The 23,837-nt window shown below is 40.9% G+C and overlaps 1 long non-coding RNA gene across 1 annotated transcript in view; it reads left to right on the top strand.

Moving 5' to 3' along the window:
• Positions 1-23,614, top strand: part of LOC143414157 (uncharacterized) — a 97,282-nt gene extending 73,668 nt beyond the window's left edge. The window contains exon 5 of the long non-coding RNA XR_013094685.1: positions 23,510-23,614. This is a non-coding gene — a long non-coding RNA (uncharacterized LOC143414157). The remainder of the gene's footprint in view (positions 1-23,509) is intronic.
• Positions 23,615-23,837: the final 223 nt, after the last annotated feature.

The following is a 23,837-nucleotide window of genomic DNA, read 5'->3' as shown; positions in this document are numbered from 1 at the left end:
ATGTTCCCTCATAGATTTCCTTGTTTCAGAACTGCATTTAATTGAAGGAGTTTGGAAATATATTAGTTATATCTAATCCGACTGAATTAGACTTCAACTATATTCTTTTTATTCGGCATTTATTTATTTATTCATTTATTGCCCTATGGTCTTGCTCTGTTACTGTAGCTAGTCTGTAGCTAGCAGTGAATCAGTAGTAAGGGAAATACTGTATCTTCAACATACTTCAGCATTCAAAGTTCCTATTTGTAGTGCATTTACACTACCTTTACATAGAGTGTGCAAAAAGCGAGCGATCACCAACCAGTTTTCAACCAGCTGAAGCAGGATTGACGATATCATAAGCACAGACTAAATGCTAATGCTAGCTAGCTAGGTAAAGGTAGCAGATTTTTATGTGCTAATGTGTGTTGTGGGTTTTTTTTGTGTGTCTGTGTGTGTAAATATTGGTTATCAATAAAGTATATTTAAAACAACAAGCTTAAAGCATTAGCAGAAGCTAAAACCTGTGGTTTAAGTAGGTGTATTGTAAGTGTCTTGCTGTGCTTGACTTGAGAAAACTGAAATTCATGCACTACACAAGAGAATGAGTGTGCACAGTCTATTTCATGGGATTATACCTGCAAAAAACACAAGTTGAAACACAGAGAAAGTTAGCTTCTTGTCCAAATTTCTATTTTATTTGATGCATATGTTCACGTTACATTATGTTTAGCATGTTTTAAGATTTGTTTTTGGCATCTTCGCCTTTATTAGACAGGACAATATATATAGAGAGAAAAAGAAAAAGATGCTCAACCAGCACCCTACTGCCATGTTTGGAATCAGTGGTAGAGATCATTTTAATACTTTGTGACACACAGTAGAGAGGTATTTCAATATTGCATACATATCAGAGAAAACTGAATCAATGACACAGGAAGAAGAACCTGAAAATTGTATCTTTCATTTCAGTTTTTATTCTTTTAAATTATCTTTAAAACCTGCCAGTAACACAAACACAGTACAAACCAAAGTTTAGTGTAAAGATCAATGATCGGTTTCTGTGATGTTTTTTACCCTTGTTTTCAATTCATTGAAATTCTCATATGAAGCCTTACTGGGTCTGGAAACAGTGAGGAAATAGTGCTGGCACCCACTGTTCCCTCTAGTCTAGAAATGGCTTCCAATTCCTTTGCAGTTATGGTCCCCTGCAGAGTGATCACTGAACCTAATGACTCTGAAATGTTGGCTGACCATACCGTTCCAGCACTACACCTTGTTTAACAGATGACAACAGATATTGTGGGCTGAGCCTAAAACCATTTGAATTTAGGCAAAGCCGTTAAAGATAAATCACCATCAGACCATTATATTTCTTTGTTATTGTGCTTTTCATACCAAGCAATGCCAGTGCTGGCTAGTACCTATACACACAATACAAGTCGCTTAAGGAAATGGCAGTTTTGTTTAGCATATTTTGAAAGAACTTTCGAGGTTGCTTGTTGTCACAGTCAGTTTATTTTGAGGATTTTTAAATGGTTTTCATTCACTGTAAACGTGTTAATCAAAAGGACATTTTGCTTTGACTTTTTCTATAACTGACACATCAGTAACTGACAATGTCCCACCTGTGAAACTGCCTTTGTGAATTTCAAAGAAGTTTTATTCAGGGCTATTCAAGTGTTACGCCAGGTCACTGTAACCTGAGGTCTCTCTACAAGTCTGCGCATGAAACACATCAGCATCTAATTATTCATATTGCAATGCAAGTTGTCCAGTGGATACTCTGGCGTTGATGCGGAACTACAGCATCAACTACATTTGCACATGAATGTCAGTTCGCGCATGCGAGCGTGTGCCTGGGAAGGAATGGAGGGAGTTGTAAATTAAATGGGGTTTTCTAAAGTGTCTATTTTTTTTAAATAACATTTTGTGATAGAATTAGTCATGTGGAAGAGTAAGCAGAGCTCCCTCGTAGTGCCTGCATGAATCTATTCCTCACAGTTGCACTGTACTGGTCAAACAAATTAAATTACTACACCAGTATGTAAGTAATTTTATGTAAATTATGGTGTTAATGTTCTGTGTCGTGCAGTTGATGATGAGCTGGTGTGTTCCTTGTCTGGTGGCTCTTGTCTACAGGCCTGCCTGAAAATGAACAAGTACATTTGCCAAGATTGGTCAACAGTCTGTCCTATTTCTTTCTATCGACTGTCTGCTCTTGTAAAAGAATTTAACATGCCTTTGTTGGCTGGAGGCTAGAACACTAGTGGGACTTTGTTAGAACAGTGGCTTCGCTGCACATGTTGGTCTGTTGCTGTGAATAAAGATCCTGCATCTGCGTCCTGTTTTGTAGATATTTTAGACTTACAATGTCTGAGATATAAGTCAGTATATCTCCATGCCACGTGCTTCCAAAACATTGTTTTATCCAACTTTCAACCCAGGAAAGTAACCATCGCAAAACAAATTTGGACTTTATAGGCACATCTTCTTTCTTCCTCACCTCAAGTCTCTCCCACTGCCTCTCCCTCTCTCTTCCTCCCTCCTCTGTCTGCTACAATTTATACAGCCACAGAGGAGTGCAGGATTTACACTGGATTTTTGTTTCAGCCATCTACGGAATTAAGAAGTGTATCCTTGCATTTCATTAAATCCTGCCTAATGAGATGACTGTCTCTCCCCAAAGAGCAGATGATAAAGTACCCTATGCCATGGTGCATAAATTAGTATGGTGAGGTTAAATGCTGGAACTGACTCATGTTTCACAAGAGGACCCTATCCAGCAGTTAAATCAACTTGCATAAATACTGCCAACTGCACGCAGGCTGAATTCACCTGCCTACTAGAGTCTCCATCCAAACTAATGGATCATTTGTTGGAGCGTAATGAAATGAAAATGTGAAGCAATGAAGTTAAGTAGGAATTAGTAATATTCCCTATGCACTAGTTCTCAATGTGACACAGTATTGTAAGGGATTTCATGTACCTGTGTACTGTAAGAAAAGTAAAATATTAACAGCTTGAAATGCTTGAAATTGAGGCATGTTGGTGCTCAGCTTGTCTTTGTCTGCACTTTCAAACAGGACTGATAGTGTAGCTCACGTTTAGCTTTAACTTTAACATTATGAGAAAAGTCACTCATCTAGTGCCACCAGATTGATTCTGGCGGTTGTTTTCTGTTGGGTACAAATTGAAATGATCTCAGAGGTCTGATAGATCTTGTCAGCTGTCTTTAGAAAATAAAAGTTTTTAAAGGTAATGACAGACAAGATTATTTGACAACATATGTAGTTTTGCAGTGTATGCTGTAAGTAGTAGCTTCTGGGTCCATCAGTTTAACAATGCATGATTTGCCTTTGAAATGCAAGAATATTATGTGGCATAAAGTGTAAATGCTCAAGTGAAGCAGAAGCACCTGCAAGCTGTCATAAAATTCCTCTGATACATTTGTGTAGTATAGTACAATATGCATGTATACTGTATTTTGTGTATACTAATTCAGTTGATCATATTTTTCATTGTTATATCCCAGCTGCTTTTTTCTGTTGATGTGGGGTTGAGATTACTAAATGAGCAGTGATAATCAGTTTGATATCTTTCACCCTAAATTGTATTACTACAATGAGGAGCCGCACATGACTCCTGCACTTTGATAGAGGCATTTCCAGTGTATTAGTACAAATACCGCTGATGAGAAAACTAACACATTTTCTTCTGTGAGTTCATCTGAAGCTGGATCCACATCACACACACTCATTTACTCACAGGTTAAGACTGAGAGCGTAAAAAGAGACAGAAATTGGAGAAATTGCTGAGAATTCACGAGTGGGGTTCATGTATGATTTGATTATCGCTTCTAATTGGAAGATAATTTTCATAAAGCCTCTCAAACAGCCGACAGCTTCCTCCCTCCATTCCTGTCTATCTCTACGATGCTTTGGTCGTATTTTTCCATGCTTTAAAAGATGCCCTCAGCCAGATTGAGAGTGATTAGAGGAGATATTGTGAGTTTGCTGATATTCCAGGTATTTTAAGCTTTTGGGTCCACATGGGTGTAATGGACTTATTCTCAAGCAGTTCTTGTCTCTCTAATTAGTGGTCCCCCCTCGAGCCGTAACAAGGGCACTGACGAGAGAGGCTTTTTCCCAATGATAATGTGAATGAATACCTGCAGGGGGAGATTTCTGCACTGTTCCTCATCCTGTCAGCCACTCTGGGTAACACTGGGGCTTAATGAACCTGAAAACAAGACACTGTGTGTGGTGACTGGTGTGTGTGTGTGTTCTCATAAATTCAGATAGATACATTATAGTATCTTTTAGAGGTGGCTCTAGTACAGTATATCTTGAAAAAAAATATAGATATATCTCTGAAAAACAAAAACAAAAAAATGGACCCCCTGTATTGTGATGATGAAGTCAATTATTTATCTGTCTGCTTTGTATTTGGGAGTTTACTACCTGTAAGGGTGAAACAGGCTCTGGCAAGATTCACAGAGACACAGTTGATCTTATGTAAAATCGTCAGAGAATCTGAGTCAGGCCGCATACAGCTTCCCTGCTGGAGCTGCTGAACATGTATATTGATATGTATGTCCTGTCTGTGAGATGGTTTGACTGATAAGTTGACACCGCGGAGATGCATATCTAGGATGCATGCAGTGTCACAAATGTCACGTGTGATCGATCGAATGCCGCACTATCAGCGTAAGAGGTCATTGCTCTCCATATACAGCCGGGGGGGAGGACTGGGACAGAATGCCTGGTCAGCACATGGTCACATTTTGGATGCACCATTTTCCCTCCATGCCGTCCTGGGTGTGTAATGAGCTGAGTTGTTGTTGGTGGAGTACACGTCACTCCTGCTGACATTAGACTCAGTCAGTGCAGAGCAGACCCTGCGCTTTATCTTGGACACTCGGCCCTTCACTGAGGGGCTGCACCTACCTTCTCGAGCCAACTGACATGAATGATGTGTTTGTTTATTGTGGCAGATAGGTGTCATGTTAGACATGCATTAAGTCGTTGCGAAGTGAGCTTTGCAATTTTTTCCCCCCAGTAATAGTGCTGTTGACTAAAGTGAGGCTGAAGTGAGTGGGAAAATGCATGACAGACCAGAGAAAGCAGAAGACTTGTGGACAGGTTGCATGTTAGGGAGGTCGAAAGACAAAGAGAAAAACAGAGACAGAAAGAGGTAAAGACTGAGAGACAAAGATGGAGGAAGGGAGCCACAGATGTGGTGGGGCCTCGGGCAGTACAAGTCATTATGGTGTAAACTGCTCCAGTGGTGATGTTGTTGAGAGAGCATGGAGGTCACCGTCTTGGGGTGTGTCAAGCAATACATGCACGCATACACATAGCAGACACACACACACACGAAGGAAATTGAGAGAACATCTGGATATGTGCCACCTGCCTAGAGGAAGTCATCTAGTTTACACGCAGTACAGGAGGGGGTTTGTCCCTTCCTGGATGTGCAACCTTCATGCTAGTCTGCACCACTGGGAGAGGATGGAGGACAAAGTGGAGAGTGAAGAGCGTGCAAACCGAGTGACACACTTTAGGGGTATTAAATGTTAAAGTAAACACGGATATCGTGAGTCAGGACAGGAAATGGGGAGAAATGCACACCACGGTCTCCACCACAGACCCCTATCATGTCCTCGTTGATGCTTGTTTTACTCAGCTGCAAGTCCCTGGTCAACCGTGTCGGAAGGACACATACCTAAAAGGTATTCATGCAAACCGTGTCAGAGGTAGTAAACTAAGATAGAAGCAAAATGTAATATAACAGAAGGAAGAAATTGTTTGTTTTGTTTTTGTTTTTTAGCAGAAAAGCAAGAAAAGAGGAAAAGTAAGATAAGCGCCACAAAACTCTGCACTAAGTATTGACCATCTGGCTCCAGCCCAAGCTAGCGTGCCACAAAACAATTGCATTCATTAGCTTAATTTATCATGGTGGTAAGCTCAATTTACTTTTGCTTGTGCGAGTGTGGCTCATTAAGATTCAGTCTGCTGTTTCCTCAGGCCGTCTTGTGATCACTCACACAGAGTTCAAGCATTCTGGACCAGATAGGAAGCACTCCAGGGTTATCTGCCAGACCTAAACTGTTTAAATAAAGGCAGCGTAAAAAGAGGTGGAGAGAGGGATTGTAAAGGCAAGTCACAGAATGAGAGAGAGCGATGGGGGGAGTATCAGTGGAGGAGTGATCTAAAGAAGAATGCTGTTGAAGAGGACTGGCTGGAAAGAAAGGCTCAGTTCTCAGTTGACAGAATGGATGTTGCATGGCTTTGGTGGAAGAGGAATGGAGAAAGAGCACGGGAAGGGAGGCACGTGACTAAATGTATTCTGATAACTGAACAGCAGATGTCTCGCATGGAGCTCCTTTGTTGCCTGAACAGCAGGACCCTGCACTTCAGTGGGCTCACTTCACACTGCATTCATTTGCCTGCCAGCTGCCAATTTAGGGTAGAGAGTGAAAAAGAAGGAGAAAGAGAGGGAGTGAGAGAGAAAGGAGGGTGGCTCACACCAGTCCGTCCCTCCCCTCCCTCGCTATGTCTTGCAGAGAGGCTGCCATTCCGTTCTCTCTTTCCCCGGTGGCCTGTACAATTAGTGATCTGCATAACCACCCACACCTCCACGCACTGTTCTCGCAGAGCAGAGGGGGAGCTGCCTTTGTCTTTTGGCTGCTGTACAATGGGTCGCTTTGGACTTGGCTGGAAGCCAGAAGGTGTGGTACAAAACTGCATGTTCTTGATGGATGACGAATACTCCCGTAGTCTTGTTTCCTTGCGCAGCTGATTTGCCAGGTCAGAGATGAACTGCATCAGCGGCCATCAACAGCTCTTTTGTTAAAACACCATATAAGCGGCAGCGAGGGATACGTTTGTGAATTGTGAACTCTTATTATCCTCCCAGGTACCTTTGCTCAATAGAGGCACACTCTCATTAAGGCCGCAAAGCCCACAGTTCATTAACGCCTCCGTAAAAACAAATTCACACCCCTCTGCTAAGTGATGCGGGCCGACTAAGGCATGATGGCATCGAGGCTTTGGTGAGCTTAGCTGGATGAGGAAAGAGACAACTACAACCGCAACTTCACAGCTCACCTGATGCTTGATCTCACTGAGAGCCAAATCACATCTCACTTTATGCCGCACATTACCAACCTGTGAGCACGAGGAAAAGATGATTGTGATTGTTCGGTTTTAGTTAAAATAATTGGCTCTAGACACTCCTCATATAGAATAAGTTTTCTGATAATTAGATTTAAAATGATGTTATTAGCCTTTTTTCTATATATCCATGCCTTATTGCCTTCTATTACAGCACAGTACCACGAAATTTGCCACCATGTTATTTCAAATGTGGTTGCCCTGTTCTTAAATGGTAAATGGCCTGTATTTGTATAGCACTTTACTTAGTCTCTAAGGACCCAAAGCACTTTCCACTACATTCAGTCATTCACCCATTGGTGATGGGAAGCTACACTGTAGCCACAGCTGCCCTGGGGCGCACTGACAGAGGCGAGGCTGCCAGACGCTGGCGCCACCGGGTCCTCTGACCACCACCAGTAGGCAACGGGTGAAGGGTCTCGCCCAAGGACACAATGACCGAGACTGTCCAAGCCGGGGCTCGAACCGGCAACCTTCCAATTACAAGACAAACTGCCAACTCTTGAGCTTCGATCGCCCCTTAAGACCTGTATGTAAATAATAAAGATTTTAATTTACAACCTTGTCAAAGGAGCTTGCAAAGAAAAGCGTCTGGACTTCTTAAAGTTGCTTGAAGACATTTCACCTCTCATCCGAGAAGCTTCTTCAGTTCTAAGGTCAAATGGTGGAGAGTCCCAGATATAAACCTAGTGGGAGTGACCCCCCACAGAGGGACAAAAGGACCCCCTGATGATCCTCTAATCGCCTGAGCCAAGGTGTGAAACTGGGCGTGGGTCCCAATCAGCTAGAGTTTCGGGTGTGTTCATTGTGTGTTCAAGAAGCCATCTATGTCCACTGTGAGCGACCATCTTTGAACAGAGGCGGGGGTTTACGACACCAACTCTCTGCCATCTATCATCCAGTTTTGAGATCCCTTCCCAGACGCCTTAACGCCCACTCACATCCTGGGCCATCTGACCTCAGGAATTCGCATGATAAGGTGGGGCCAGGTTTCACAATGAACACACCCGAAACTCTGGTTGATTGGGACCCACACCCAGTTTCACACCTTGGCTCAGGCGATTAGAGGATCATCAGGGGGTCCTTTTGTCCCTCCGTGGGGGGTTGCTCCCACTAGGTTTATATCTGGGACTCTCCACCATTTGACCTTAGAACTGAAGAAGCTTCTCGGATGAGAGGTGAAACGTCTTCAAGCAACTTAAAGAAGTCCAGACGCTTTTCTTTGCAAGCTCCTTTGACTACGATGACCTGGATGACTGAGAACCTTCACAGACATACAACCTTAGTTTACAAAACTTTATTGCTAACATTGGAAAAAGTTGGACAGGCCAATGCTTGCCACTGTGTAGCATCCACTCTACTTTTAATAACAGTCTGTAAATGTCTAGGAACTGCAGAGATCCCTTGCTGGACATTTGGGAAAGAAAACTGTCCTATTCTCATCAGATGTAAGATTCTAGCTGCTCAGCTGGTTCGTCTTTGTCATGTGTTTTCTTACATGATGTGGCAGATGTTTACAGCTGGAAATTGGTGGTCTGGACTGCAGGCAGGCCAGTTCAACCCCCTAACTTTTCTACTATGGAGTCATGCTGTTTATGCAGAATGTGGTTTAACATTGTCTTGCTGAAAAATGCAAAGCCTTCCCTCAAAAAGACGCCTGGATGGGAGATTATGGTGGTCTAAAACCTGCATATACAGTCCCAAATGTGCAACAGGAAGAGATAGGAGTGAGAGAAAACATTTTTTTTGAGCAAACAATTTATTGAGAACAACACTTAAAGTAAAACAGGCTGTTTTACAGCTGATTAGAAATTTAGAAATACATGCCTTTAAAAGGGCAAATCTGTGAAAAAAAATGTGGATTCATTGTCATTTTCTGTCAGGTAGTCACACTGTCATGATGTTCTGATGGCAAAGGAAAAAAACGGTCCCTTTTTGAACGTGGTCGTGTTGTTGAACTGCATAAGAAGGGTCTCTCGCAGCGAGCCATTGCTGTTGAGGTGGGACGCAGTAAGACAGTCATTTGGAATTTCTTAAATGATCCTGAGGGTTATGGAAAAAAAGTCAAGTGGAAGACCCAAAAAAATTTCACCAGCACCGAGCCAGAGGATCCAATTATCTGTCCGTTAAGACACTGAACAATCCTCTACCCAAATTAGGGTGTCGATTTCAGCCCCATAACAATCAGACACCATCTGAGACTGAAGAGCTTCAAAACAAACATGTCTTCAAAGACCTCATCTCCTTGAACGCCGCAGAACTAACCATTTGGACTTTGCAAGAGAGCACCAAACATGGGACATTGAAAGGTGGAAGAAAGTTTTATTCCCTGATACGAAAAAAATGAACCTTGATGGTGCTGATGGTTTCCAACGTTACTGACACGACAAGCAGATCCCACCTGTTTTTTCATGGAATAGTAAATTATGTTAGTTTAAACATCTGGTGTGTTTTCCATGTTTTAGCGTGAAGATGTGGGTTCATGAGATTTTTGTAAATCATGGCAATCTATTTTTATTTACATGTTACACAGCATCCTAACTTTTTTTGGGATTGGGGCTGTGCTTGCTTGTCACAGTACAAAAGACAGCACTAGCAGATCCCTCTCATCACACACTACAGTGTCAATTCAGGGGATGAGCAATGGAACAAGCATTATGCCCACTTCCACTTCCAGGTTGGGGTGCGGGTGAGGGGGGGGTGATAAAAACTTTTTGATTAAGGGAAGGGAATTTTCTATTTCATTCTGATTCAGAAAGCAGGAGAAAGAGGGGAGGATTAATCTTAAGGCCGCCGTTTTACTGCCTATCCCCACTCCTGTCTCAGAGCTGAAGAAGCGCAAGTGAATAATGGGGTGTCCATCAGCCGTGGGCTCAAGCCCAGATTGGGATTTTCTCTGGAGATAATACAAAGCAGGGCGACAATTGATGATTCATAATGTGCAGTTTTAGCCTTGTGTTACCACTGCTATTGTGGTGGGGTTGGCATTAGTGTTAGTGTATCTGCCATAGAGGTGTTTCGCTCTGACAGCAATCTTTGGAAGCGTTCTTCTGCTGAGGATTGTAGAATCATGAGTTTATAAATATGGATATGTAGAGAATCATGTATTCTGTAATTCAGATGATAAATTGCTCCTTTTGAAAAAACATTCAGTCATACATGCACTGTGTAATATTTATGAATCCTCTGAAAGAAAGGGAGGATCTAACTGGCAGAAACCAGAAACGAATAATGGCATCTTGTTATGTTCACTTGCTTCATTTTGTACACAGGGGCTTTTACACTGAACCAAGAATAATCCCACTAACAAAGTTGTCTGGCTCTCCAGTCATGTGAGCAGCACCTGTCGTGGCAGGGAGTGGAGGCTGAGGCGGGGCTGGGGATCCATGGAAGGGACGCTATCCATCAGTGGTTCCATTTGATATTTAATTTAGACTTTTATGAGCCTTAGAGGATGGGCCATGTCAATTTCCTCTCGCAAGCTCTCTCTATAGGGATGGAGGATAAATTCCTTCCATCCGTGCAGCAGCCTTACCAAGGCTCCTGCAGATTTATAACTGTATTGTGTGCTGGTGATGCTAGTGGCGGTCAGTGAGTGGCCTACAAACAGGCCACTCACTAGCTCACAGGTGTCTGTCCAGGTCGTATCTCTGAGAAAAGCTTCTGCAATTTGGATCGAAGTTGCACTTCATGGAAGGTTCTAATAGTTCCCATAGAAGTTGACCTTGGACATTATTGTAAGGCATTATATTTGCAAGGAGAAACTACTGTGATGGTAATTTTGGAAAGAACAATATTCCCATTTTAAAGCAGCACAAAATCAATTAATTTTGCATCAGTCAGCTGAGTTAGTTATATTATACATACATGTTTTTCTCCATGAGTGATGGATGAAGTAAAATAGCCGCTATTCTGAGAAGGTAATTTTAAGGAACAGCAATGGGTTTTATAAACTATTTCTCTCCGAATGGTCTGTTTTAATGTAATTTATAGCTTCATTCATTACCTCTTTTGTATTAGTAATTATTTCTAAAATACCAAAGAGCCATCTTTTCTTTCCTGGTTCTTCTCCGGCTTTGATTTATCGCCACGGCTCTGGCCTGATGCTGTCTTCCCAAGGTGTGACATTTCAAAATATTTATAGCTCTGGCACATTAAAGGCCTTCCTTTGAAGGTGACCGACCACTCTTCCACACCAGCGTAATTAATAGAATCTCAGCTTGTTCGCCTTGTGTTATTTATCTGCTGTTCTGCTATTCTGTTGAAATTCTATGGAAAACAGCAAGGTGTTGGCTCAGCTACTTCATCTCATAAACAGACTTTTTATACACGCCATTCGGCAGGATGCATTGCACCGAGGGCGACAGGGAGACCATTCCACTTCAAAGCCCCAAAAGTTTAATATTTTATTGATTAGATCTAAACCTTCTGTCCAAAGTGGCAATTAAAATTCAATTAAACTGACTGAAAGCATCATATTAAATTTCATCCCTTTATGAGCTCCAAGATAATGCTGGAGGACAGGAGTTGAATATAATCACAGCCTTTTTAGATTATATTATCCGGTTCATTCACTATAAAAGTGACACTTTTAGGTATACTTTCAATATTTCTTAACTATAACCTTCTAATGAACACATTTTATAGCCATTAAATCAACTGTTATTGGGCATTGCAATAAAGAGAGATGGCTGCTTTTTTGTTCTGCTCTCCACATTAGAAAAGAATGAAGCGTTCCCAGTCTTCATACAGGTAAATGAAAAGTCTACCTGTTATGCAGAAACAGACTGATTTATCTAATTTATTAAAAACTTCCATAATTGTTAGTAACAGTGCATAAAACTAGTGACAAACTGTTCTAGCTAATCAGTGCTATTTTATTTTTATTTGCACAAATATTTTAAATGTTATGCTTTGTTTTAAAACTATAGTCAGGGTATTAATCCAGTACTATTTTTTTACTGGGCTCCACTCTCCAGCCCTGACAGTGAATTAAAGTTGCAAAGGAGAAAATAAGGAAGTAAACAGATGACAGCTAAGCTAACGCTTTTCTGCAGTAAATACCCGCTGTATGTGGACTTTGATCAAATAAATTGGGATATAACCCAAACAACCAAGTGATGTGTAACCGCATTCTGCAGTGAAATGTGGTCACTAGCATGAAAAAACAAAGGCTACTTTTGCTAGCACCGCTACGGTTAGCCAAACACTGCAAACAAATCTGATAATGTGTGTGCCTGCAGAGGCGTTCATGGCACAATTAACGAAGAACGCAATTAATGGGTTCATATAGATACAAAAAATACACATATACAAAATATTTGTATATTTAATATACGACCTTTAACTTCATTCATTTAGAGTGTAATCTTAAATGCTTCCTGTAGATTTTACATTAAGCTTCAGCTATGGTTTTCAAATCCTGGCTACTGCTACTCCTACTGTTGTTGTGACACTAGTTGAGTTGTACAGCTCCAGTGGAAAAGTCAGAGGATCCCTAAAATAATCTTTAGGTGTCATCCATAAGGAACCATCAGTGTCTGGGTAAATTTAAACTGCAATCTGTACAATAGTTGCATGTTTTACTGGAAAAATTACAAAATGATTGTCACACCAATTGAAAATGTACTAATGTGAGTAGGATTATTCATCTTTGGATGATAAATTTGCTTGGGAGCAGCTGCCGAAAAATTATGTCAGGACCAGAGTGGTGAACTGAGTGATTGAGTACTACCAGAGTGGCCAAAAATATGACCAATATGTCTCAATTATTAAAAGAAAAAAGGCACTTCTCTTAAACTTGTATATCAAATATTGTGTCATGGCTCGTGTTGTACCATCACTACATCCTTTCATCCTTTTTTTTCCTGTAGGCTCCTCCAAGGTGTCAGGTCAGCGGTAAGCCACAGCAAAGCCATTGATCCCACAGCATCCACCACAGTAAGCAGGCTATTTAGATGTACACAGAGAGCAGTGTCAGAGACTGAGAGAGGTTGTTATTACTGAGTGCCTCTCTGTTTCTCCCTAGACTGTTTGCTCTGTGTGATTATTCTCTCCAGCTCCCCGAGCATCCCAGCTTCTGCCTCTGTGATAAAGATATTCATTTACCTGATATGAAAATCTTGTTCATGGTGATCCCAAATGACTCTAGATAGAAGAGGAAGAACGCGGGGAGGTGAGATGCAGTGAAGGTGGGTAGGGTAGGTGATAGAATGGGAGTGCATGAGGGAAAGGAGAAAGAATGACATGAAATATTAATACACCGTGAGACATCGTGACGCCTTGAATTTGTGTGATAGCAAAATAATACTTTTGTATAAAAAGTGGGAACTGATTTCTTTTTCTTTTTTTAATGATTTGTGAAGAAGGCATCACATAGTCATACAAATCAGTTAAAGTGAAAAACATAAATATCTGCTAGTGATTCTGGGAAATTAATGAATGGATGCTGTGTGTTACTGTGCGTGCACAAGCTTATATTATAGGTGGAAATGCGTGCGGCTGTTTCTGTTTTGGCTGGCCAGGAGTGTCTCAGTACACATCCTCCCCTTTGTGCTAATGATGAGACTCGTATCATTTTTACTACGTCTGAATGAGGAGGGTTTGCACGCGGTTCTAGCGTCTGCACTAGGTCTTCCTCCTGGATGAAGCAGGGAGAGATTGATATTATAGAGGAAGAGAATTAAACGTGTCTTCTCAAATGCATCCTTGTGGTTAAAAGGGTAAAATGAGATGAAGGGGTATGATAGTCACTTCTCCTCATCTTGTAGCCAGCCCCATCCTCTCTTCCTTTATTTTGTTTGAGTATATGGCTCACTCATCTCAGGTTTTATTGTCTCTATCTTGGGAGTGCTGCTTTCCCCTATAACACGGTCACCATGCGCAGCACATCAGGCAAGTTCTTGATTCTGTACTCAGTAATTTAAAGCCTTTATAGAATTGCAATTTCAGGGCTCAGTGCTTGTTTTTCTAAAATGTACTCAAGGAATTAGCTACTCCAGCCACAAATCAGTTGAATTTATGCCCAGTTGTAATACACTTTATGGGCTCATGGTACATTGCTTCAAAAACAGCAGATGTGAAATTATGATAAATATAATGAGGTTTTTTTTTTCCTTCTCACTCGCCTCTTGCCTGTCCCTCACCCTCCTTCCTCCAGTCTCTCTCTACTGTGAGAGAGAAGGATGTGAAGCGTGTTTACTCACCCCATACAATACATTTAATGTCTTAGTAAGGGCCGCCAACAAAACCTGATTAATGTCCTCATCTCTTTTATTAAAGATAAGAGTGGCACTGCAGTCAGGAGATAGAGAGAGTGCCATAAATCTTAGGCAAAATGAGCAGTCAAATAATCACTCATCAGAAATGAAATCTACATACATTAACACTCGCAGACATTCTGCTGTGAATATAAACACGGGGCTACGGGCGATGAAGCCGGCTCCATTTATCCACATATTCGCAGTTGGGGGGAGGTAAAGGTGTCTGAAGAGGGTAAGCTCTCAGCTGGTGATGATGTTTAAGGGGGTCCTGTCCTGCTAAGCTACAGTCCGCCAGACTACCCATGTGTCCAGAGGAGCAGACGCACAATCATTAGGGCAATGGATGAGTTGGATAGCAGAGGCAATTAAGCATCTCCCTGAATAGGACATAATGTTGATCCATCCCTACGATTAATCAAGGCATGCAATAGACAGTGATAGGCGACCCTGTGCCTTTGTGACAAAATGATTCTTCATTGCATGTTTGGGGATTGGGATCCTGAGGTCCCTAATGCGCCTTAGAGGTGCCCCAATGAAATCCTGTCATCTATTTTGCTTCTGTCCCTGACAGCTATCAACCTGTCTTCTGTCAGCCACGGAACATTATCTGAACTCCCAAGGCGGTTAGCGACAGGGACTAAGCTTATGAGTGGTGGTCGCAGGCAGGCAGATATGTTAAGTAATGATAATGCTACCTTGCTTTTGTCCTATCAGCGTCAACTCACGTGCATGTTTCCTATATGCACATGCAGACAAAGAAGGACTGCATATAGATGCATGCAAGCTTGTCTTTACTGCAGATATTTTTATGCACATATGCAGAAAGCATCATATATAAACACTCTGTTGTGCCTCCACCACAAATGTGCCTTTTCCGTCAGTCACATCACAGAGGCCTCCCGGTGACAGATGTCATACATTGTGATTAAAAACTTGTGGAAAATTAAAAACAAATGCACAATGCACTATGACTGCTCTTTGTTTTGGTGTCAATCATATCTTAATAATCAAAATGAGCTGTTTTTTTTTCTTTCACTCATTCGCCACTACTTTGGCATCTGGCAGGGACAGGCTGACAAGGTGTCTTTGCAGCGGAAATTACAAGAAATGAATTTTCAATGCTTGATAAAAGTCACACACAATTAGTGGGAGTGTCAAACCACTTCATATAGAGTTGTGCAAAGTACTGAAGCTCCACTCATAATATTGACAGCGATGCGTAACAACGTCAGTGGTCTCACTGTGATAATGACTTGTTTGCAAGCTGATACTTTACATGCGCTCCATAGACACAATGCCATAGTTATTTTTTTATTAGTACCTCATGATCTAATCATGATCTCTTATGAGTTTGTTATGTTTAACTCTGTTGTTATTTAACTGCTCTCACCCTGTGAGTCTTAAAAAATATTTAACAATATAATGATATGATGCAATAATCTCCCTTCGTTGAATTTATCTTTACACATTTTTCAATGTGTAGGGTGTCCACTTGTTCTACTATGCAATTTTTCTCCTTTATAGTCCCCATTGCCTATGCAGTTATCTATTCACCTGTATTGCTGGATCATGAGATCATTACCTCCATCATTGAGCCCAGGCATCTGAAAGCCTGTTAACCTGGAACAGGCCTGGCTGTGCAACCCTGTGCTGATGGTACAATATGCTCCTTGTTATTCTAGGATCATTGACGCTAAATCCCTGGCAATCAAGTCAGTTTTGTTGAAGCTCATTGGCTCAGTGGGGTCTCATCTCATCTGCAAGCTTGGAATGAAGAAAGGAGTGTTCGGGTTAGTTGGGTCGTTAGGTAGAAATTCTGCGATAATGGTGCATGTTACATTAGACCCTTACAAACCAAGGATAAGTGTTTCAGACTCTGTGTAATGTAATTTGGGGAATGGTTATGGTAGATAAGAAATTCTCTTGAAGTGTGAAGTGTGGAGATGAATAGTTCCTTATTAATCTAAACTCATCACATGCTATTGAGCCAATACAGTTAAAAAGTGAAAAGATTGAAATGTATCATGGACATTTTTATTGCAGATGATATATGGCATACAGTAACTTTTTAAACTGCAGCTCCAACACAGCAAGCAGAAGGGTGTGCTTGTTGCTGCTATCATATTACTTGTTTAAAACAGTTGTCCAAATAAATGGCTAATTTCATGTAGCATTAATAAGACATTCAGAAACGGCCATTAGTTGTGAGCAATCTCTCAGCATTAACAGGAGCCGGATGAAATGTACACGCATGATGGAATGGAAACAGCTGAGCAGCTGAAGCAGGAGGGCTGAACTCCAGCCACTGGATTCCCCTCATGTGTAACAATGTGTCATGTGACACTTCTTAATTTGAGCTCAGTAAGACCACCATCGCATCACAAGTGATGGACCAAGGTTGTGTTCTATATAACACTATCACGAGGATTCAGTCCTACATTACTGTATGTGTAGCTATGCGGCTGTGCAGGTAAAAGCAGCGTGTCCATCCATGCATCCACCCCGGTCCCATGGACACTATGCTTAAGAAATTGGCACAAACCGAGCAGAACTTGGTGGAGCAAAGACAAAAACCAAGGTCAATGTGACCTTGCGCAACACTTTTTTGGCCAAAACGCAAGAATTCACACTAATAATGGCAAAACTGTATAGAAGAAGAAGTGATTACATTTCACTGTGAAATCATAATGTTCTGCAAATAAACCTTTCTGGCCACGTTTCAGTGCAGTCATTTAGGAACTGAAGGGGGAGTTTGTAACCTAAGTTTCACTCTATACTAGTTTAGGGATAGTAATTAATGTCCTGCTTGAAAGTTTCTGTATAGTTTACACTACATATGTATTAGTTTGGACAGATACTCTTTCACTCTTGAAAAGAAGTCATTTTTTACACTACAAGCCACATTCACCAGTTCATAGACATATCTGTGCAGGGCTTTTTTTCTACACACTTCTACCATCTATTCGTTGAAAAGTTGATAGTTTGATCTCCGCCTCAGTCGGTCTTCATGTCAAAGCTTAGACAATCCACTCTACCTCCTGAGCCACAGCTGCCCCGTGTAAAAAGCAACTGAAATGTTTTGCAGAGGCAAACAACAACAAGGCAGTAATTCTAGATTTATATCATGACATGGATAATATCTGTTTTTCAACTCGTGGATGTAATATGGGAAAAATCAAAGCGCTCTGTGAGAAAGAAAAAAAAAAGCACATTTGAACTCCATTAAAATCAAGTCTTCAAACAAATACAGAATACTTGCCCTTTCTTATTATTTCTAATTTGTACACTTATATAAGTAAGAATAAAAATGTTGTCATACCCTAATACTAGACTATAATATATATATAAAGTATATTTAATATAAAATGATTGCTTCATGAAACTTGTTCGCATTGGAAGGTTAAGTGTAGGTGTAAAACTGGATCTGCTTCGTACACCTTGTAGCAAATTACCACCTTCAAGTGGCCTGTAGTGTTACCTTCCAACCACAACTCAGCATATTATCAGGTTCAGGTCGTATCACTCACACTGTAATTACAAGCAACTGCATTGGAGAAAGAAATATTCATGCCAGCCAATGAGATGTCATTTTGAGCTGGAGATATGTGGAATTTCTGACTTCAAGCGTCAACAACTGGCATCCTTGGCGGTTATTCTAAATAAAAGTCAAACAGTAACATAAAACATTCAGCCAGTTTACGTGTATCCAATTTCACTTACTAATGAACTTCTGTAACTATATAAACCATTAAAAATACTGCATGGTTAGGTAACCGAAGTACTCCACAAGAGTAACAGTCTCGACAATCTGCACCAGTTCCAAGTTGGATCAGTGGGCTTTTGCGTTGTTGCTGTGTTAGTGCAGCGTGTACATAAGTTTTTACATGGATATCATAACTTCGAGAAAACCAAAGTGTGATTGTGATCATTATTATATTAATACTATTTTATCACTCTTCAGTCCTGGGCTGTCCTGAACACTTGAGCTTACGTAATTTCCACAGAAGCATTTCCAGTTAATCCCTCTCCCTTTGAATGTCGGCCTTTCAGAGGAAGAGCAGGCCATCTTTGAGGAGGTGGCGTCACACATCTGCCACAGCCTAGCAAAGCTCCTTGAGGAAAGACATGTTGTCAGTGCACATTAATCATCGGGCCCGCCATCGGAAACAGATTCCCCTCATAAGCAATTTCACTCATTAGAGTTACTGTGCTGATTTGCTGATTGGAGTTACGCTGAGGCTACTGCACTGCGAGGGAAGGAGAGGAGAAACGACAACGAGAGGAGAGAGGGAGGGAGGAGAGTTGGGGGGGGGGATGGGGGAGAGAGGGGAGAGAGAGTCTGACACATTTACAGTGACGTGAAAGCTGAGATGTTGATTAATGTGCATTGTTCCTGTCACATAAACTGAATAAATAAATATCAAACAAAAGCAGAGGGAGAGACTCATTTACAAACCAGGAAATGAAAGTTCCATTTAGTTACGGAGTAAGACAGACTGGGGTGACAGTCTGTAGACATGGCTGTAAACAAGAAACCACCACAGTGTAAGTCAAGCCTGTGTGCCCACATGCTCAAAGCACCTGGTGCGTCTGATTCAGGCATTCCTTAAACTAATGCAGTTCACTTCTCGTGTCATAGACAAAACATTAAGTGGAGAACCCCAAAGCCCTGCCAGCTCCTCTGGAGTCGGCCACTGTGATAAGTGGCCTTCCTGGTAAGAATGACACGTCGCAATCAGCTCTTGAAAGCCCTCCGGCTGCATTTGGTCTCAAAACAATCTAACAGCTCACAGTTCATGCAAGTTCTAAAATAAACACTTTTTGGCAAATTGAAAAACCATCCTCCATGCTGCAAGTGATGCATGATGATAACAGAATATTCTACAACAGCACAACCCCATTCAGGTCATTTAGGGTAGGCTGTTTATATTGATCTTCATATCCCATCCACAAACACCCTTGTTTACATAAATAAACAATATTATGTTTGCTGCCATGGAAACAGAGTTTACGCAGGCCACAAAATCACCATTTAATGGACTAAGATGTTTACATGCCTGAGAATGCTGGCTAATAATGGCATATCTCAGCTGTCATATTCTGAATTCTCATAACTGGGAAATGTGTTTATCCAGGCTGTTGGGAGTGGAATGTAGCATTTGCAAACTGCAACTCTTAAACTTTACGCTGCTTAATACCAGCTATTTTCAGCAGATTTATGCGAACATTGCCCCTCTGATAATTCTCTGGCAGGAACAGATTTAGAGATTTAAAAAACCAAATTGTTGATCGTTACGATGAATTTTATTTCCGTTTATTTTCACACTCGCAGTTATTGCAGCTGCAGGATTTAATTACTACAAATTTGTTTTCCAAGACAAATTAAATCCACTTGTTTAACACCGCCAGCACTGCATTGTGTTTTGATTTCGATCTTATCTATTACATCCTCTCAGTCAGGTCTCATGACCCCTTTGCCAGTCATTTGATGATTACTCTGTTTTAGGGAGCGGCAAATGTCTCAGGCTGCTTCAGCAACCAAATGGCTTAATAATTAGTCACAAACATAAGCCAGCACTCACGTCAACAACAGACACGAGGTTTGGCCAAATACCATGATTTAGTGTAGTTACATGCATTTATATGAGGGCATGTTAACTAGCACAATCCATTTGATATTTTTCATGTAGCAGTTTGTGCATGATTTTTACCAAACTGTGTGCAGATACACTCTGCGTGCTAATTAGCTGTTATTTTGGCAGATTAGCGATGGCTTCTGCCATTTTCTCGATGGGAAAATGCACTCCTGCACAAATTCCTCCGCTTGCTTCCCTCAGCTCCTTTTTTCTCCCCAGTTTTGCAGATTCCTCCTTCTGCTCGGGCATCTTGGGAGAAGTCGTTTTACAGTTCAATCAGGAATTCTAATAAACTGACCTGTGCTTTAATGACTAATTCATTGTCTCCTTTACTACCTTCATGGGTATAAAGCAGATTAATGACTTGAGCAAGGTTAAAAACAGTACCACTGTGCTTTTCCTTCATCTGTTATCAATCATCCTTTAGATTCTTAAGAGAGCAACGGAAATTGAAGGAAAATTAGTAATCCTTTTGATGGATGATACCATAGGTAGGAGTGTACACTTAAGATGAGAGTATGGCTATAGCATTAAAAGGAAGTCGGCTGATAAGAAGCATCACGCGAGGAGCTTGCATTTCATTAGATGGCACATATGCTGTATATGGAACAAACTATAATGCTGTATGACAGGAGAATTATCGTTGTGTGACAACAAAGCCGTCACAGTTTAAGTTAACCCACTCGAGGAAAAGACGTCATAATTTTGATTATCCTCTCAACGCTGGACCTCCAAATACGGTTATCAAAATGGCCCAGAGACATAATCGCACTGCACATATTTTTTTTTAACAATGTTTACAAAGAAGAGTTTTAAGAAAAAACTCTTCAGGAAAAACTCACAGCAGTTTCAAGAGTGGAGGCTAGCAATTTCACGTGAGTTGTTAAACTTCTTTGACAGTTTCTTTACTTTTCCTCATACTGTATTACTCTCTCTTGTTCGAAAATCCCATGAAAGGGGAAAGCAAAAAAAAAAAAAAAAAACAATACAAAGAGGAGGCAAAGGGGAACAGCAAGGAAAAGGAAGACTGGGTATAAGGCTGTGTCTTTGTTTACCATTCTATATTCCCATCACATGCACGTACGCCTTTGCTGCATCTCTGGGCTCTTCCCACTCTTGGCCCAGTCATTTCTGACAATGTTAATGATTTAGTGGAGAGCCCTCCACAACGGATGATTTGTGACATGTAGGAAGGCTCGAAACGAGGGAGGACTAGGCAGGTTTCTGTGGGGAGTGTTTGGGATCCAGGGATGCCTTGAAGATAGTGATTCATTATATTTAAGACAAGTGTGACATCCTACTTCAAGGAAACAGCACACATATGTATGGAGGGGGAGATTTTTCGGGTGGCCAAAGTGGGGAGGGGTAGGTAAGTACAAAGGAATGCCTCTGTGTTTTTGGAGATGACATAGGGAAAGGAGGCAGGCATATGGAGACGGCAGACTGGAAAATAATGGGTAATGGAAGAATTTAGCCTGAGGCTATATGCCTGCTTTGCCTACTTCTGTATAACTAGTATATTTATAATTCAAATACATACCTTTAATAATTAACCACCAGTGAATATTAAAGGAGAATGTGGGATATCTCTTCTACAGATGGAGTCAGGTGAAAACAGGATTAAATTTCAAATTTGACAACAGCACAGAACAAAGGACCGGAGAGCAAAAACAAAAAGTTGTCTGGCGTTTTTGGGCCAATTCCTTATTTTGTGTTGGTGTAAACAAATAGCAGTTTTGCATAAATGGGACATTTATTATACATACATTTATTTTATACACAATAGTGAGTTTCCGTATCTATAAAATTTGAAGTAATAAACCGTCTTAGTGTTCCTGGGTTAAAAGATATGTTTATTCACTGTACTTTCATTTCTGTTAAAGGGCAGTTAGTCACCATCTGTACTGTAATCTAGCCGAGGGCTACTCCCTGGAAACATACGTCTAGAGTTACACAAGCAAATATCTCACTGATTTTCTCCGAGTGTCTCATTCGCTGTTTATCACTGTGAACTTTTTATCTCTGCTCTAATCTCATCAGCCTCACTGTACCAGAAATGTTGACAACCTTTTGTCTAACCGCAGCGTGGCGAATCCACATCACCTACGACATCCGTGCGACTGAGTGATAGCGATCAGCTCGCGTTAAACTCCAATCCTGCTTTACATTCAATTACATAATTTCAGCCACATTTAGGCAGCTGCAATTTGGAAATAAGAGCGCATTGAAATTCGGTGTATTTATGCCGCGCTCCGAGTGTGCCTTTTTAAATAAAATATCCCAGAGGACAGTGTGTTTTGTAGTCTGTACACAAGTGGCACACAAGAGCTCTCACAGACTGTGTCATTCGATGTTATGCAAACACCAGAGTTCAACAAGAATCGATGTATTTGCATATTCTGGATCTTAAATGTGTTCTGCTTTTTTTTTGCATCTGTGCAAGCCCCATTTCTATCTCGGCTCTTTGATGTAGCTCATACATATTGACGAACCCATTCAAGAAACCAACCGTGTTAACTAAAGCATGAGCTCAATTTGTGTATCCTCTTTTTTTTAAAAAATGGAGCATTAGTTTGTCCCATTTATATTTCCTGGGTTAATTAGCAAGTGAGAGATTGGACAATTAGTTCATCCATGCTAATTGATTATAATATTACAACCCAGTGATGATAAGATGAACATAGTCTTCGTTCTATATTCCTCTAAGGGATTGAATAATATATACAATGCTTTTGCGTAATGAGGGTTTTAAAAGGACGCAGCAACTAGGGAAATTGTTAATTCATTTCCGCTCAGAGTTTTTCAGGACACAAATGACTTGAATGGCAAGGATGCAAGCATCTTATGGTCCTTTTTGCTTTTGAGTCACGTCAACGCAAATGATGTGCATCACTGGTTCCCTTTTTTTTTCTTTTTTGGAGGGGCCAATCTGCATTTTGAATCTATATAAAGCTTCTACTTGAGTGAAGCTTCTTCTACTCAAGCAAACGTTATGAGTGTAAAATTACACTTTATTTAACTCTTCACTGCTCCTTCCTTGTTCTTTACCCAACCATACAGACCCAGCTCTCTTCTTAGTTGTCAAATATCTGCAATTTGAAGATCAGGTATGGCCCTCTAACCACCTCTCACTGGTGGCCCCACTCGAGCTCCATCATAGTGTGACAGTTTGTCATGAGGCCGCAAAGCTTAGCGGAGGGAAAAAAAAACCAAAACACTTCAGGAATGTGTGCCAATGGAGTTCACCTGGAAAGTTAAACAGGAAGCGCTCAGACTTTCATGTTATTCGTTTTAGAGTGGTCATGCCCCTGATTTTGATGTAAGAGAAACGTTTCTGTGCTCTGCTGTTATCATCAACTTTCTTTGCCTTTTAGCTATGATGTTAATTATGTATATTCATACATATTTTGCATGTTCTGCTTGATAATTATTGCTCTCTATTTCTTAACAGCTTTTCTTCAATTTCTTCAGCCTCACCGGAAGAATGTTTTTTTGAAATATGACCCATTTCACCTCAAAATGTTCATCCTCAGGTACAGCAAATAAAAAAACAAGATTCAAGTATTACAGTTCTATGCTGTGCTTAATAATTAATCGCCCATCCCATCACACTATGAATATTTACATGCAAAGCGTCCCTGGGAGCCATCCATATGCCAGAGGGAGGGAAGTCTGTGTGTTTATAGCATTAAACGCTCAAATATCGTCACAAACCCCATTTCGCCTCCAACCATGAAAAACACTCACTAAAGCATTGCAAGCATTTTATTTGGTGTTGC

Source organism: Maylandia zebra, linkage group LG19 (assembly GCF_041146795.1).
Source record: "Maylandia zebra isolate NMK-2024a linkage group LG19, Mzebra_GT3a, whole genome shotgun sequence".
Taxonomy (NCBI): domain Eukaryota; kingdom Metazoa; phylum Chordata; class Actinopteri; order Cichliformes; family Cichlidae; genus Maylandia; species Maylandia zebra.
Note: the sequence above shows the minus strand (reverse complement) of the source record. Positions and strands in the feature narration are given on the sequence as shown.